The sequence below is a fragment of the Meles meles genome, chromosome 4, assembly GCF_922984935.1.
Source record: "Meles meles chromosome 4, mMelMel3.1 paternal haplotype, whole genome shotgun sequence".
Taxonomy (NCBI): Eukaryota; Metazoa; Chordata; class Mammalia; order Carnivora; family Mustelidae; genus Meles; species Meles meles.
In genome coordinates, this window is record NC_060069.1 from 50,808,025 (window position 1) to 50,812,320 (window position 4,296).

At 44.5% G+C, this 4,296-nt stretch overlaps 1 pseudogene; it reads right to left on the minus strand.

Moving 5' to 3' along the window:
* Nucleotides 1-803: 803 nt before the first annotated feature.
* LOC123940680 lies at nt 804-1,716 on the minus strand (annotated as a pseudogene).
* Nucleotides 1,717-4,296: the final 2,580 nt, after the last annotated feature.

Genomic DNA, 4,296 nt, shown 5'->3' on the forward strand with positions numbered 1-4,296 from the left:
GAGTCATGGTCTCCTGTTGCCAGTGCCTTCCTGGCTTCGGAGGAGGACTTCCCATGGGTATCCTCATTTTCCCTTTCGGTTGAGACTCCTATGTTCCCTTCTTCCTACCTCATAGGTAGATCAGAAATGTTAAAAGAAAAGATCTCCTGTAGGACATGCCCTGGGCTCTAGGGACACCTGAACGAGAATAATAGGGTTTCCATGAATCAAAAGCATGAAATCTTAGGGCGTCTCCCTCTTCCTTCAAGAAGGATGCTTGCTGCTTCAAAGGGTAGAAGCAATTTTATTCTAACCAACAGTAGTCACAATCTCCAAGCGTATGCTTTGCTTTATAAGATATTCCTGCTGGATTTAAGTAGAGTAACACAATTCATCTTTCTGGGCCAGCAGTTACCAACCATTTCACAATGGAAAGCACGTGAATAAAAGCTGTTCTCCCCTCTCAGTGTTCGGTAGAAAGCAAGAAAGATAAAACCAGCAATCATGCAAACAGCGCATACCGCATGCCACGGACTCAGCCAAGCAACTCACATGCATCATTTACTCCTTCCTGATGTCCCTACATCAGGACAATTTGGTATTGTCCTCCCCGCCCCCCCCCTTTTTTTTTTTGAAAAAGAAAGTCAAAGCCTGCTTTTATTGATGTACCCACAGATGGACCCATGATTTGGAAAGGAAGGCGATCCTAACAAGACACTCGTGGTTAATGTAAATGAAACACAAAGCAACAGGAGATGGCTTTACAGTCTCCTATAAGAGTGTCTCCAGAAGTTAGGGAAACAGACCACTGGCTGACTGCTCTCTCATTTCATCTTCTTCACGAACTCCTCTCAGTTCTTGATGGAGGCCTTCAGCTCAGGGATGGCTTCTGCTATCATCTTCTCTTTGAAAGGGGAGATCTTATTGATGCCTGGATTCTTCTGGATGCCCTTTGTCCCCAGAAATAATGGTGTAGGTAAAGAGGCCCCATCTATTTCTTGGGACTTAATGAAGAAACACTGAACAACTCCTTCCTTCCTGTTCACTGTCTCCACAAGGGAGAAGACAAACCCGGCTCCACATAGCCATGGACAGGGTGGCAGAGCCTGCTCTGGCTTAGACCCTCACCTCTTCCATGTGGGCTTCCTGAATCTTCCCAGTAACAGCTGTCAACTGGCCCTGAAGGAACGTCCACCTTGAGAGTGCTTGGGGAGATCAGAGGATGATGGTCTTCCCAGCATGGCCACCAGTGACAGGAACATTGATGCAAGCAGGAGCCAAACCCCTCAGTTCTATAATAAAAGTCTTGGCTCTGACAATGTCCAAGGTTGTCACTCCAATGATTTTACTGGGGTGTGTGCTCCATGTTTCTTGAAAGCTTCTGTTGCCTTTGGGATGATGGAGTTAACCAGATTTGAAAGGATGCCACTCATGCCTCAGGGCAAAGCCAGGTGCAGAGGGCAGCCAGGGTGGCCACAATTGGGGCACTAGTGTTGGACAGGTCACCCCTGTCATGCCTGGTTTCCTAGAGACTCCTGCTGGAATAACCACCCCAAGGCAACCTTTTGAGCAGTCTGGCAGCTGCTCAGGTGCGAGGCAGCCCTTCTCGGTTGCTCCAGTCTCCGTGCAGCTCAGATCTGCAGCCACTCAGGGTGTATGAGTGGCTGAAGCTACAGAGGGGACTGGCGCCAGCAGGGCAGGCGAGGGCGGAAAGCAGGGCTGGAGCAGGCAGGGCATGCACCGCAGGTAGAGAAGCTGGCTGGAGGCAGCTGATGCCAAGGACCTCCACACAGCACAGAACCCCCCTGCCCACTCTACCCAGTATCCGGTATGGTCATCCCATCTGAAAGGCGAGGAGACCTATGCTCAGTAAGTTTAAGCAAACTGTCCAAGGTCTCAGAGCTAGCAAATAATTGGAGTGTGATTCAGACACCTATCAAAGTCCCCAAAACATGTGTTTTTTAAATGACCTACTGACCACTCATTTGAAAATGCTTTAAAAATCAGAAAGCATCACACACAGGCATTGTCACTTAATCCACAGAACATACCAGGGAGTGAGGAGGCAGGTATTTATAAATCAATGCAAACTGGTCCCATTATCATACAGCTGGTAAGTGGTGAAGCTGGAAATCCAGCCATTGCCTGCTTCCATGACCAGCGTCCCTCACCGAATGATAGAATCATAACCTTCAAGTTCCTTCTGAAAGCAGAATGGTGTATTATATATATTTATATAAATATATATAAAATACTAGAAGAAGGTCATGCCATCTTACAAGAGGATAGCTCTACCCCCTTCCTGTGTCTTCTAAGTCAAATTGACGTATTTTATCTGGAACAAGGAGTTTTCCTGGTGTCAGCACCTCATAACCCGAAATGGACTTCTCTCCGTTTCACGCATCATCCCCAAACCAAAAGTGCTAGCGAAGTCCTGCTTCCAGAATTTTTATTATCTGTAAGAATGCTGCGAACTCAGGGACGGAGCCAAGCTCTGTTCCAGGCACAGCAGCATCTACAGTGCTGACAGGGAGAAATCCACCTGCACTTGGTCATGGTCAAGGAAGTGAAATTGATCAGAGACGAGAAAATGGACGGCCATCAGTGTAGTGCTCTTGCAGAAGCACTTTGCTGATTGTTAAAGACTTTTTTTTTTTATATCAAACAAAATCTAACAGAATGAACTAAAAAGCCAGAAGCTCCATTTTCTGAGCAGGCAATGAAATCTCTAACTAGGGGGAAAAAGAAAAAAAGGAGTTTGACATGAGGAATTTTGCAAAGGGGGGGAGGAAGAGTTTGGATGGTCTTCCCTGAAATGTGAGGCCCTCAAGCCCCCAGAATCCTCAAGTAGGACTGGAAGATACTGCCTCATTTGAGCCTTGTGATTAAGACGACACATGAATAGGGAATCCAAAGAAGGATTAAGTGGGAGAGAAACTTTACATGAAAGCTGTAGCTTTTTATTTCTTTGCCAATCCCCCCTCTGCAGACCTTAAAAAGCAGGCAGGTTGCAGGGGGTGTTAATCGACTGTAAACAAACAACCCTGGAAAAAGATCATATGGTCTGAGAGGCCCAGGGCTCAATGAATAATAAGTACCTTCACTCATACAGCACTTTATAGCTCAGAGTACACTTTTAATTAGGTCATTACTTTTGATCCTCAACAATGACAGGAGGTCACCTGGGATTAGTAGCCAATTTCATACCTGAGAAAGCCGAAACCAGGAGAGGAAAGAAATGTGCCCACAGTTACACAGCTGGCTTGTAGCAGAACAAAAATTTGAACCTCCGTCTCTGACTCAGGAATACAGGTTTTCCCCCTTTTATGTCACATTATCATAATGCAAATGTTGAAAAAAAATAACGCCTCTTGTTGAGTATAAGCAAGCTTCCTGACACCATATCAAAATTAATTAAATGAAGAAAATCTACTTTTACCATCCAAGATTGGAAAACAAAAAGTATAAGTAAAATTAAGCATGGGCAAGTACCACCTACTAACCTGAACTAAAGTGAATCACTTAGGATCTCATTCAGAGATCTATTATCGCTTTGGTAGAAAGTGTATTTCACTTTCAGGCTAACAAACAAAATGTTACAATTTCTTTAAAGCGAGTATTTTATACAAAGATAGATCTAATCTCTGTCATCATTCAGCCAGTCCACAAATATTTGTCTTGCTTCCTGCCAATGACTGACCTTCCCAAACTGAATGTGAAAATACTTCAGTAGATTGGTTTCATGGAGGAAGAAATAAGGATCATTATTTCTGGCACTGACCGTAAAATAACAAATGTTTATTTAAGATAAATATTTTCCTCCTATGTAAAATGGAGAGGACATTGTCTCCTGCTACCAGGATTATTTAAGGGAGCATTAAGTGAATTAACAGAGACCATTCAGATGGATCATCTGTATTTTTTAAATAAAGCACTTTGTTCTAAAATCCTCTTCTAAGAAATATGTACATATGGAACAAGTAAGAGAGGAAGTCTCCACTTGAGGGGAGCAGGTGGCAAGGTTTGCACAAAAGAAAATCCAAGTCCTCCCTGCCACCAACGTCTCCAGCCCAGTCCAGAGTCCTCACTGTGCAGAGAGAGCTCCCACCACCCCTTCATAATCCCAGCATGCCTTGCACCTGCTCCTTCCACTAAGCCACCATGTTTCACTGTCGTATGGAATCTCTGCCTGCCTTCCACATGAAACCGAGCATTCCTTGAGGATGGGTACTATGTCTTAATCTGTGCCCCTACTCCAGAACATTCCCTACTGTCTCAGATACACAGACCTCATTAATTAATGTATTCTGAATAAGT